Raw genomic sequence first — 14,096 nt, 5'->3', positions numbered from 1 at the left:
TTTGCGTGGTTCTTGTCAATTTTTGTTGGTTTTCATCTAATGAACTTATTTCAGTCAGCTCGATCTTTCTTCCTCAATGCAAAAAGATTTTATCTTCAAATACAAGAACTTTTCGTGGTTTTGTTGATTTTCAGCAAATGAACATATTTCAGCGAGCTCAAAGTTTTTTCTTTAATAGCGGAAGGTTTTATCTGAAAATACACGAACCTTTCGTGGTTCTTGTCAATTTTTGTTGGTTTTCATCGAATGAACTTATTTCAGTCAGCTAGATCTTTCTTCTTCAAAGCAAAAAGATTTTATCTTCAAATACAAGAACTTTTCGTGGTTTTGTTGGTTTTCAGCAAATGAACATATTTCAGCGAGCTAGAAGTTTTTTCTTCAATAGCGTCAGATTTTATCTTAAAATACAAGAACTTTTCGTGGTTCTTGTCAATTTTTGTTGGTTTTCATCGAATGAACTTATTTCAGTCAGCTGGATCTTTCTTCTTCAAAGCAAAAAGATTTTATCTTCAAATTCAAGAACTTTTCGAGGTTTTGTTAATTTTCAGCAAATGAACATATTTCAGCGAGCGAGAAGTTTTTTCTTTAATAGCGTCAGATTTTATCTTAAAATACAAGAACTTTTCGTGGTTCTTGTCAATTTTTGTTGGTTTTCATCTAATGAACTTGTTTCAGTCAGCTAGATCTTTCTTCTTTAATGCAAAAAGATTTTATCTTCAAATACAAGAACTTTTCGTGGTTTTGTTGATTTTCAGCAAATGAACATATTTCAGCGAGCTCAAAGTTTTTTCTTTGATAGCAGAAGATTTTATCTTAAAATACAAGAACTTTTCGTGGTTCTTGTCAATTTTTGTTGGTTTTCATCTAATGAACTTATTTCAGTCAGCTCGATCTTTCTTCTTCAAAGCAAAAAGATTTTATCTTCAAATACAAGAACTTTTCGTGGTTTTGTTGGTTTTCAGCAAATGAACATATTTCAGCGAGCTTGAAGTTTTTTCTTCAATAGCGTCAGATTTTATCTTAAAATACAAGAACTTTTCGTGGTTCTTGTCAATTTTTGTTGGTTTTCATCTAATGAACTTATTTCAGTCAGCTAGATCTTTCTTCTTTAATGCAAAAAGATTTTATCTTCAAATACAAGAACTTTTCGTGGTTTTGTTGATTTTCAGCAAATGAACATATTTCAGCGAGCTCAAAGTTTTTTCTTTAATAGCAGAAGATTTTATCTTAAAATACAAGAACTTTTCGTGGTTCTTGTCAATTTTTGTTGGTTTTCATCTAATGAACTTATTTCAGTCAGCTAGATCTTTGTTCTTCAAAGCAAAAAGATTTTATCTTCAAATACAAGAACTTTTCGTGGTTTTGTTGGTTTTCAGCAAATCAACATATTTCAGCGAGCTAGAAGTTTTTTCTTCAATCGCGTCAGATTTTATCTTAAAATACAAGAACATTTTGTGGTTCTTGTCAATTTTTGTTGGTTTTCATCTAATGAACTTGTTTCAGTGAGCTAGATCTTTCTTCTTTAATGCAAAAAGATTCTATCTTCAAATACAGGAACTTTTCGTGGTTTTGTTGATTTTCAGCAAATGAACATATTTCAGCGAGCTTGAAGTTTTTTCTTCAATAGCGTCAGATTTTATCTGAAAATACAAGAACTTTGCGTGGTTCTTGTCAATTTTTGTTGGTTTTCATCGAATGAACTTATTTCAGTCAGCTCGATCTTTCTACCTCAAAGCAAAAAGATTTTATCTTCAAATACAAGAACTTTTCGTGGTTCTTGTCAATTTTTGTTGGTTTTCATCCAATGAACTTGTTTCAGTCAGCTAGATCTTTCTTCTTTAATGCAAAAAGATTTTATCTTCAAATACAAGAACTTTTCGTGGTTTTGTTGATTTTCAGCAAATGAACATATTTCAGCGAGCTCAAAGTTTTTTCTTTAATAGCAGAAGATTTTATCTTAAAATACAATAACTTTTCGTGGTTCTTGTCAATTTTTGTTGGTTTCATCTAATGAACTTATTTCAGTCAGCTAGATCTTTCTTCTTCAAAGCAAAAAGATTTTATCTTCAAATACAAGAACTTTTCGTGGTTTTGTTGGTTTTCAGCAAATGAACATATTTCAGCGAGCTAGAAGTTTTTTCTTCAATCGCGTCAGATTTTATCTTAAAATAGAAGAACTTTTCGTGGTTCTTGTCAATTTTTGTTGGTTTTCATGTAATGAACTTGTTTCAGTCAGCTAGATCTTTCTTCTTTAATGCAAAAAGATTTTATCTTCAAATACAAGAACTTTTCGTGGTTTTGTTGATTTTCAGCAAATGAACATATTTCAGCGAGCTCAAAGTTTTTTCTTCAAGCGGAAGATTTTATCTTAAAATACAAGAACTTTTCGTGGTTCTTGTCAATTTCTGTTGGTTTTCATCTAATGAACTTATTTCAGTCAGCGAGATCTTTCTTCTTCAAAGCAAAAAGATTTTATCTTCAAATTCAAGAACTTTTCGTGGTTTTGTTGGTTTTCAGCAAATGAACATATTTCAGCGAGCTTGAAGTTTTTTCTTCAATAGCGTCAGATTTTATCTTAAAATACAAGAACTTTTCGTGGTTCTTGTCAATTTTTGTTGGTTTTCATCTAATGAACTTATTTCAGTCAGCTAGATCTTTCTTCTTTAATGCAAAAAGATTTTATCTTCAAATACAAGAACTTTTCGTGGTTTTGTTGATTTTCAGCAAATGAACATATTTCAGCGAGCTCAAAGTTTTCGTGGTTTTGTTGATTTTCAGCAAATGAACATATTTCAGCGAGCTGAAAGTTTTTTCTTTAATAGCGGAAGATTTTATCTTAAAATACAAGAACTTTTCGTGGTTCTTGTCAATTTTTGTTGGTTTTCATCTAATGAACTTATTTCAGTCATCTAGATCTTTCTTCTTCAAAGCAAAAAGATTTTATCTTCAAATACAAGAACTTTTCGTGGTTTTGTTGGTTTTCAGCAAATGAACATATTTCAGCGAGCTCGAAGTTTTTTCTTCAATAGCGTCAGATTTTATCTTAAAATACAAGAACTTTTCGTGGTTCTTGTCAATTTTTGTTGGTTTTGATCTGAAGAACTTCTTTCAGTCAGCTCGATCTTTCTACCTCAAAGCAAAAAGATTTTATCTTCAAATACAAGAACTTTTCGTGGTTTTGTTAATTTTCAGCAAATGAACATATTTCAGCGAGCGAGAAGTTTTTTCTTTAATAGCGTCAGATTTTATCTTAAAATACAAGAACTTTTCGTGGTTCTTGTCAATTTTTGTTGGTTTTCATCTATTGAACTTATTTCAGTCAGCTAGATCTTTCTTCTTCAAAGCAAAAAGATTTTATCTTCAAATACAAGAACTTTTCGTGGTTTTGTTGGTTTTCAGCAAATGAACATATTTCAGCGAGCTAGAAGTTTTTTCTTCAATCGCGTCAGATTTTATCTTAAAATACAAGAACTTTTCGTGGTTCTTGTCAATTTTTGTTGGTTTTCATCTAATGAACTTGTTTCAGTCAGCTAGATCTTTCTTCTTTAATGCAAAAAGATTTTATCTTCAAATACAAGAACTTTTCGTGGTTTTGTTGATTTTCAGCAAATGAACATATTTCAGCGAGCTCAAAGTTTTTTCTTTAATAGCAGAAGATTTTATCTTAAAATACAATAACTTTTCGTGGTTCTTGTCAATTTTTGTTGGTTTCATCGAATGAACTTATTTCAGTCAGCTAGATCTTTCTTCTTCAAAGCAAAAAGATTTTATCTTCAAATACAAGAACTTTTCGTGGTTTTGTTGGTTTTCAGCAAATGAACATATTTCAGCGAGCTAGAAGTTTTTTCTTCAATCGCGTCAGATTTTATCTTAAAATAGAAGAACTTTTCGTGTTTCTTGTCAATTTTTGTTGGTTTTCATGTAATGAACTTGTTTCAGTCAGCTAGATCTTTCTTCTTTAATGCAAAAAGATTTTATCTTCAAATACAAGAACTTTTCGTGGTTTTGTTGATTTTCAGCAAATTAACATATTTCAGCGAGCTTGAAGTTTTTTCTTCAATAGCGTCAGATTTTATCTTAAAATACAAGAACTTTTCGTGGTTCTTGTCAATTTTTGTTGGTTTTCATCTAATGAACTTATTTCAGTCAGCGAGATCTTTCTTCTTTCATGCAAAAAGATTTTATCTTCAAATACAAGAACTTTTCGTGGTTTTGTTGATTTTCAGCAAATGAACATATTTCAGCGAGCTCAAAGTTTTCGTGGTTTTGTTGATTTTCAGCAAATGAACATATTTCAGCGAGCTGAAAGTTTTTTCTTTAATAGCGGAAGATTTTATCTTAAAATACAAGAACTTTTCGTGGTTCTTGTCAATTTTTGTTGGTTTTCATCTAATGAACTTATTTCAGTCAGCTAGATCTTTCTTCTTCAAAGCAAAAAGATTTTATCTTCAAATACAAGAACTTTTCGTGGTTTTGTTGGTTTTCAGCAAATGAACATATTTCAGCGAGCTAGAAGTTTTTTCTTCAATAGCGTCAGATTTTATCTTAAAATACAAGAACTTTTCGTGGTTCTTGTCAATTTTTGTTGGTTTTGATCTGAAGAACTTCTTTCAGTCAGCTCGATCTTTCTACCTCAAAGCAAAAAGATTTTATCTTCAAATACAAGAACTTTTCGTGGTTTTGTTAATTTTCAGCAAATGAACATATTTCAGCGAGCGAGAAGTTTTTTCTTTCATAGCGTCAGATTTTATCTTAAAATACAAGAACTTTTCGTGGTTCTTGTCAATTTTTGTTGGTTTTCATCGAATGAACTTGTTTCAGTCAGCTAGATCTTTCTTCTTTAATGCAAAAAGATTTTATCTTCAAATACAAGAACTTTTCGTGGTTTTGTTGATTTTCAGCAAATGAACATATTTCAGCGAGCAAGAAGTTTTTTCTTTAATAGCGTCAGATTTTATCTTAAAATACAAGAACTTTTCGTGGTTCTTGTCAATTTTTGTTGGTTTTCATCTAATGAACTTGTTTCAGTCAGCTAGATCTTTCTTCTTTAATGCAAAAAGATTTTATCTTCAAATACAAGAACTTTTCGTGGTTTTGTTGATTTTCAGCAAATGAACATATTTCAGCGAGCTCAAAGTTTTTTCTTTAATAGCGTCAGATTTTATCTTAAAATACAAGAACTTTTCGTGGTTCTTGTCAATTTTTGTTGGTTTTCATCTAATGAACTTGTTTCAGTCAGCTAGATCTTTCTTCTTCAAAGCAAAAAGATTTTATCTTCAAATACAAGAGCTTTTCGTGGTTTTGTTGGTTTTCAGCAAATGAACATATTTCAGCGAGCTAGAAGTTTTTTCTTCAATAGCGTCAGATTTTATCTGAAAATACAAGAACTTTGCGTGGTTCTTGTCAATTTTTGTTGGTTTTCATCTAATGAACTTATTTCAGTCAGCTCGATCTTTCTTCCTCAATGCAAAAAGATTTTATCTTCAAATACAAGAACTTTTCGTGGTTTTGTTGATTTTCAGCAAATGAACATATTTCAGCGAGCTCAAAGTTTTTTCTTTAATAGCGGAAGGTTTTATCTGAAAATACACGAACCTTTCGTGGTTCTTGTCAATTTTTGTTGGTTTTCATCTAATGAACTTGTTTCAGTGAGCTAGATCTTTCTTCTTTAATGCAAAAAGATTCTATCTTCAAATACAGGAACTTTTCGTGGTTTTGTTGATTTTCAGCAAATGAACATATTTCAGCGAGCTTGAAGTTTTTTCTTCAATAGCGTCAGATTTTATCTGAAAATACAAGAACTTTGCGTGGTTCTTGTCAATTTTTGTTGGTTTTCATCGAATGAACTTATTTCAGTCAGCTCGATCTTTCTACCTCAAAGCAAAAAGATTTTATCTTCAAATACAAGAACTTTTCGTGGTTCTTGTCAATTTTTGTTGGTTTTCATCCAATGAACTTGTTTCAGTCAGCTAGATCTTTCTTCTTTAATGCAAAAAGATTTTATCTTCAAATACAAGAACTTTTCGTGGTTTTGTTGATTTTCAGCAAATGAACATATTTCAGCGAGCTCAAAGTTTTTTCTTTAATAGCAGAAGATTTTATCTTAAAATACAATAACTTTTCGTGGTTCTTGTCAATTTTTGTTGGTTTCATCTAATGAACTTATTTCAGTCAGCTAGATCTTTCTTCTTCAAAGCAAAAAGATTTTATCTTCAAATACAAGAACTTTTCGTGGTTTTGTTGATTTTCAGCAAATGAACATATTTCAGCGAGCGAGAAGTTTTTTCTTTCATAGCGTCAGATTTTATCTTAAAATACAAGAACTTTTCGTGGTTCTTGTCAATTTTTGTTGGTTTTCATCGAATGAACTTGTTTCAGTCAGCTAGATCTTTCTTCTTTAATGCAAAAAGATTTTATCTTCAAATACAAGAACTTTTCGTGGTTTTGTTGATTTTCAGCAAATGAACATATTTCAGCGAGCAAGAAGTTTTTTCTTTAATAGCGTCAGATTTTATCTTAAAATACAAGAACTTTTCGTGGTTCTTGTCAATTTTTGTTGGTTTTCATCGAATGAACTTGTTTCAGTCAGCTAGATCTTTCTTCTTTAATGCAAAAAGATTTTATCTTCAAATACAAGAACTTTTCGTGGTTTTGTTGATTTTCAGCAAATGAACATATTTCAGCGAGCAAGAAGTTTTTTCTTTAATAGCGTCAGATTTTATCTTAAAATACAAGAACTTTTCGTGGTTCTTGTCAATTTTTGTTGGTTTTCATCTAATGAACTTGTTTCAGTCAGCTAGATCTTTCTTCTTTAATGCAAAAAGATTTTATCTTCAAATACAAGAACTTTTCGTGGTTTTGTTGATTTTCAGCAAATGAACATATTTCAGCGAGCTCAAAGTTTTTTCTTTAATAGCGTCAGATTTTATCTTAAAATACAAGAACTTTTCGTGGTTCTTGTCAATTTTTGTTGGTTTTCATCTAATGAACTTGTTTCAGTCAGCTAGATCTTTCTTCTTCAAAGCAAAAAGATTTTATCTTCAAATACAAGAGCTTTTCGTGGTTTTGTTGGTTTTCAGCAAATGAACATATTTCAGCGAGCTAGAAGTTTTTTCTTCAATAGCGTCAGATTTTATCTGAAAATACAAGAACTTTGCGTGGTTCTTGTCAATTTTTGTTGGTTTTCATCTAATGAACTTATTTCAGTCAGCTCGATCTTTCTTCCTCAATGCAAAAAGATTTTATCTTCAAATACAAGAACTTTTCGTGGTTTTGTTGATTTTCAGCAAATGAACATATTTCAGCGAGCTCAAAGTTTTTTCTTTAATAGCGGAAGGTTTTATCTGAAAATACACGAACCTTTCGTGGTTCTTGTCAATTTTTGTTGGTTTTCATCGAATGAACTTATTTCAGTCAGCTAGATCTTTCTTCTTCAAAGCAAAAAGATTTTATCTTCAAATACAAGAACTTTTCGTGGTTTTGTTGGTTTTCAGCAAATGAACATATTTCAGCGAGCTAGAAGTTTTTTCTTCAATAGCGTCAGATTTTATCTTAAAATACAAGAACTTTTCGTGGTTCTTGTCAATTTTTGTTGGTTTTCATCGAATGAACTTATTTCAGTCAGCTGGATCTTTCTTCTTCAAAGCAAAAAGATTTTATCTTCAAATTCAAGAACTTTTCGAGGTTTTGTTAATTTTCAGCAAATGAACATATTTCAGCGAGCGAGAAGTTTTTTCTTTAATAGCGTCAGATTTTATCTTAAAATACAAGAACTTTTCGTGGTTCTTGTCAATTTTTGTTGGTTTTCATCTAATGAACTTGTTTCAGTCAGCTAGATCTTTCTTCTTTAATGCAAAAAGATTTTATCTTCAAATACAAGAACTTTTCGTGGTTTTGTTGATTTTCAGCAAATGAACATATTTCAGCGAGCTCAAAGTTTTTTCTTTGATAGCAGAAGATTTTATCTTAAAATACAAGAACTTTTCGTGGTTCTTGTCAATTTTTGTTGGTTTTCATCTAATGAACTTATTTCAGTCAGCTCGATCTTTCTTCTTCAAAGCAAAAAGATTTTATCTTCAAATACAAGAACTTTTCGTGGTTTTGTTGGTTTTCAGCAAATGAACATATTTCAGCGAGCTTGAAGTTTTTTCTTCAATAGCGTCAGATTTTATCTTAAAATACAAGAACTTTTCGTGGTTCTTGTCAATTTTTGTTGGTTTTCATCTAATGAACTTATTTCAGTCAGCTAGATCTTTCTTCTTTAATGCAAAAAGATTTTATCTTCAAATACAAGAACTTTTCGTGGTTTTGTTGATTTTCAGCAAATGAACATATTTCAGCGAGCTCAAAGTTTTTTCTTTAATAGCAGAAGATTTTATCTTAAAATACAAGAACTTTTCGTGGTTCTTGTCAATTTTTGTTGGTTTTCATCTAATGAACTTATTTCAGTCAGCTAGATCTTTGTTCTTCAAAGCAAAAAGATTTTATCTTCAAATACAAGAACTTTTCGTGGTTTTGTTGGTTTTCAGCAAATCAACATATTTCAGCGAGCTAGAAGTTTTTTCTTCAATCGCGTCAGATTTTATCTTAAAATACAAGAACATTTTGTGGTTCTTGTCAATTTTTGTTGGTTTTCATCTAATGAACTTGTTTCAGTGAGCTAGATCTTTCTTCTTTAATGCAAAAAGATTCTATCTTCAAATACAGGAACTTTTCGTGGTTTTGTTGATTTTCAGCAAATGAACATATTTCAGCGAGCTTGAAGTTTTTTCTTCAATAGCGTCAGATTTTATCTGAAAATACAAGAACTTTGCGTGGTTCTTGTCAATTTTTGTTGGTTTTCATCGAATGAACTTATTTCAGTCAGCTCGATCTTTCTACCTCAAAGCAAAAAGATTTTATCTTCAAATACAAGAACTTTTCGTGGTTCTTGTCAATTTTTGTTGGTTTTCATCCAATGAACTTGTTTCAGTCAGCTAGATCTTTCTTCTTTAATGCAAAAAGATTTTATCTTCAAATACAAGAACTTTTCGTGGTTTTGTTGATTTTCAGCAAATGAACATATTTCAGCGAGCTCAAAGTTTTTTCTTTAATAGCAGAAGATTTTATCTTAAAATACAATAACTTTTCGTGGTTCTTGTCAATTTTTGTTGGTTTCATCTAATGAACTTATTTCAGTCAGCTAGATCTTTCTTCTTCAAAGCAAAAAGATTTTATCTTCAAATACAAGAACTTTTCGTGGTTTTGTTGGTTTTCAGCAAATGAACATATTTCAGCGAGCTAGAAGTTTTTTCTTCAATCGCGTCAGATTTTATCTTAAAATAGAAGAACTTTTCGTGGTTCTTGTCAATTTTTGTTGGTTTTCATGTAATGAACTTGTTTCAGTCAGCTAGATCTTTCTTCTTTAATGCAAAAAGATTTTATCTTCAAATACAAGAACTTTTCGTGGTTTTGTTGATTTTCAGCAAATGAACATATTTCAGCGAGCTCAAAGTTTTTTCTTCAAGCGGAAGATTTTATCTTAAAATACAAGAACTTTTCGTGGTTCTTGTCAATTTCTGTTGGTTTTCATCTAATGAACTTATTTCAGTCAGCGAGATCTTTCTTCTTCAAAGCAAAAAGATTTTATCTTCAAATTCAAGAACTTTTCGTGGTTTTGTTGGTTTTCAGCAAATGAACATATTTCAGCGAGCTTGAAGTTTTTTCTTCAATAGCGTCAGATTTTATCTTAAAATACAAGAACTTTTCGTGGTTCTTGTCAATTTTTGTTGGTTTTCATCTAATGAACTTATTTCAGTCAGCTAGATCTTTCTTCTTTAATGCAAAAAGATTTTATCTTCAAATACAAGAACTTTTCGTGGTTTTGTTGATTTTCAGCAAATGAACATATTTCAGCGAGCTCAAAGTTTTCGTGGTTTTGTTGATTTTCAGCAAATGAACATATTTCAGCGAGCTGAAAGTTTTTTCTTTAATAGCGGAAGATTTTATCTTAAAATACAAGAACTTTTCGTGGTTCTTGTCAATTTTTGTTGGTTTTCATCTAATGAACTTATTTCAGTCATCTAGATCTTTCTTCTTCAAAGCAAAAAGATTTTATCTTCAAATACAAGAACTTTTCGTGGTTTTGTTGGTTTTCAGCAAATGAACATATTTCAGCGAGCTCGAAGTTTTTTCTTCAATAGCGTCAGATTTTATCTTAAAATACAAGAACTTTTCGTGGTTCTTGTCAATTTTTGTTGGTTTTGATCTGAAGAACTTCTTTCAGTCAGCTCGATCTTTCTACCTCAAAGCAAAAAGATTTTATCTTCAAATACAAGAACTTTTCGTGGTTTTGTTAATTTTCAGCAAATGAACATATTTCAGCGAGCGAGAAGTTTTTTCTTTAATAGCGTCAGATTTTATCTTAAAATACAAGAACTTTTCGTGGTTCTTGTCAATTTTTGTTGGTTTTCATCTATTGAACTTATTTCAGTCAGCTAGATCTTTCTTCTTCAAAGCAAAAAGATTTTATCTTCAAATACAAGAACTTTTCGTGGTTTTGTTGGTTTTCAGCAAATGAACATATTTCAGCGAGCTAGAAGTTTTTTCTTCAATCGCGTCAGATTTTATCTTAAAATACAAGAACTTTTCGTGGTTCTTGTCAATTTTTGTTGGTTTTCATCTAATGAACTTGTTTCAGTCAGCTAGATCTTTCTTCTTTAATGCAAAAAGATTTTATCTTCAAATACAAGAACTTTTCGTGGTTTTGTTGATTTTCAGCAAATGAACATATTTCAGCGAGCTCAAAGTTTTTTCTTTAATAGCAGAAGATTTTATCTTAAAATACAATAACTTTTCGTGGTTCTTGTCAATTTTTGTTGGTTTCATCGAATGAACTTATTTCAGTCAGCTAGATCTTTCTTCTTCAAAGCAAAAAGATTTTATCTTCAAATACAAGAACTTTTCGTGGTTTTGTTGGTTTTCAGCAAATGAACATATTTCAGCGAGCTAGAAGTTTTTTCTTCAATCGCGTCAGATTTTATCTTAAAATAGAAGAACTTTTCGTGTTTCTTGTCAATTTTTGTTGGTTTTCATGTAATGAACTTGTTTCAGTCAGCTAGATCTTTCTTCTTTAATGCAAAAAGATTTTATCTTCAAATACAAGAACTTTTCGTGGTTTTGTTGATTTTCAGCAAATTAACATATTTCAGCGAGCTTGAAGTTTTTTCTTCAATAGCGTCAGATTTTATCTTAAAATACAAGAACTTTTCGTGGTTCTTGTCAATTTTTGTTGGTTTTCATCTAATGAACTTATTTCAGTCAGCGAGATCTTTCTTCTTTCATGCAAAAAGATTTTATCTTCAAATACAAGAACTTTTCGTGGTTTTGTTGATTTTCAGCAAATGAACATATTTCAGCGAGCTCAAAGTTTTCGTGGTTTTGTTGATTTTCAGCAAATGAACATATTTCAGCGAGCTGAAAGTTTTTTCTTTAATAGCGGAAGATTTTATCTTAAAATACAAGAACTTTTCGTGGTTCTTGTCAATTTTTGTTGGTTTTCATCTAATGAACTTATTTCAGTCAGCTAGATCTTTCTTCTTCAAAGCAAAAAGATTTTATCTTCAAATACAAGAACTTTTCGTGGTTTTGTTGGTTTTCAGCAAATGAACATATTTCAGCGAGCTAGAAGTTTTTTCTTCAATAGCGTCAGATTTTATCTTAAAATACAAGAACTTTTCGTGGTTCTTGTCAATTTTTGTTGGTTTTGATCTGAAGAACTTCTTTCAGTCAGCTCGATCTTTCTACCTCAAAGCAAAAAGATTTTATCTTCAAATACAAGAACTTTTCGTGGTTTTGTTAATTTTCAGCAAATGAACATATTTCAGCGAGCGAGAAGTTTTTTCTTTCATAGCGTCAGATTTTATCTTAAAATACAAGAACTTTTCGTGGTTCTTGTCAATTTTTGTTGGTTTTCATCGAATGAACTTGTTTCAGTCAGCTAGATCTTTCTTCTTTAATGCAAAAAGATTTTATCTTCAAATACAAGAACTTTTCGTGGTTTTGTTGATTTTCAGCAAATGAACATATTTCAGCGAGCAAGAAGTTTTTTCTTTAATAGCGTCAGATTTTATCTTAAAATACAAGAACTTTTCGTGGTTCTTGTCAATTTTTGTTGGTTTTCATCTAATGAACTTGTTTCAGTCAGCTAGATCTTTCTTCTTTAATGCAAAAAGATTTTATCTTCAAATACAAGAACTTTTCGTGGTTTTGTTGATTTTCAGCAAATGAACATATTTCAGCGAGCTCAAAGTTTTTTCTTTAATAGCGTCAGATTTTATCTTAAAATACAAGAACTTTTCGTGGTTCTTGTCAATTTTTGTTGGTTTTCATCTAATGAACTTGTTTCAGTCAGCTAGATCTTTCTTCTTCAAAGCAAAAAGATTTTATCTTCAAATACAAGAGCTTTTCGTGGTTTTGTTGGTTTTCAGCAAATGAACATATTTCAGCGAGCTAGAAGTTTTTTCTTCAATAGCGTCAGATTTTATCTGAAAATACAAGAACTTTGCGTGGTTCTTGTCAATTTTTGTTGGTTTTCATCTAATGAACTTATTTCAGTCAGCTCGATCTTTCTTCCTCAATGCAAAAAGATTTTATCTTCAAATACAAGAACTTTTCGTGGTTTTGTTGATTTTCAGCAAATGAACATATTTCAGCGAGCTCAAAGTTTTTTCTTTAATAGCGGAAGGTTTTATCTGAAAATACACGAACCTTTCGTGGTTCTTGTCAATTTTTGTTGGTTTTCATCGAATGAACTTATTTCAGTCAGCTAGATCTTTCTTCTTCAAAGCAAAAAGATTTTATCTTCAAATACAAGAACTTTTCGTGGTTTTGTTGGTTTTCAGCAAATGAACATATTTCAGCGAGCTAGAAGTTTTTTCTTCAATAGCGTCAGATTTTATCTTAAAATACAAGAACTTTTCGTGGTTCTTGTCAATTTTTGTTGGTTTTCATCGAATGAACTTATTTCAGTCAGCTGGATCTTTCTTCTTCAAAGCAAAAAGATTTTATCTTCAAATTCAAGAACTTTTCGTGGTTTTGTTGATTTTCAGCAAATGAACATATTTCAGCGAGCTGAAAGTTTTTTCTTTAATAGCGGAAGATTTTATCTTAAAATACAAGAACTTTTCGTGGTTCTTGTCAATTTTTGTTGGTTTTCATCTAATGAACTTATTTCAGTCATCTAGATCTTTCTTCTTCAAAGCAAAAAGATTTTATCTTCAAATACAAGAACTTTTCGTGGTTTTGTTGGTTTTCAGCAAATGAACATATTTCAGCGAGCTCGAAGTTTTTTCTTCAATAGCGTCAGATTTTATCTTAAAATACAAGAACTTTTCGTGGTTCTTGTCAATTTTTGTTGGTTTTGATCTGAAGAACTTCTTTCAGTCAGCTCGATCTTTCTACCTCAAAGCAAAAAGATTTTATCTTCAAATACAAGAACTTTTCGTGGTTTTGTTAATTTTCAGCAAATGAACATATTTCAGCGAGCGAGAAGTTTTTTCTTTAATAGCGTCAGATTTTATCTTAAAATACAAGAACTTTTCGTGGTTCTTGTCAATTTTTGTTGGTTTTCATCTATTGAACTTATTTCAGTCAGCTAGATCTTTCTTCTTCAAAGCAAAAAGATTTTATCTTCAAATACAAGAACTTTTCGTGGTTTTGTTGGTTTTCAGCAAATGAACATATTTCAGCGAGCTAGAAGTTTTTTCTTCAATCGCGTCAGATTTTATCTTAAAATACAAGAACTTTTCGTGGTTCTTGTCAATTTTTGTTGGTTTTCATCTAATGAACTTGTTTCAGTCAGCTAGATCTTTCTTCTTTAATGCAAAAAGATTTTATCTTCAAATACAAGAACTTTTCGTGGTTTTGTTGATTTTCAGCAAATGAACATATTTCAGCGAGCTCAAAGTTTTTTCTTTAATAGCAGAAGATTTTATCTTAAAATACAATAACTTTTCGTGGTTCTTGTCAATTTTTGTTGGTTTCATCGAATGAACTTATTTCAGTCAGCTAGATCTTTCTTCTTCAAAGCAAAAAGATTTTATCTTCAAATACAAGAA

The sequence above is a fragment of the Heptranchias perlo genome, chromosome 6 (assembly GCF_035084215.1).
Source record: "Heptranchias perlo isolate sHepPer1 chromosome 6, sHepPer1.hap1, whole genome shotgun sequence".
Taxonomy (NCBI): Eukaryota; Metazoa; Chordata; class Chondrichthyes; order Hexanchiformes; family Hexanchidae; genus Heptranchias; species Heptranchias perlo.
This window is presented reverse-complemented; position numbering follows the sequence as displayed.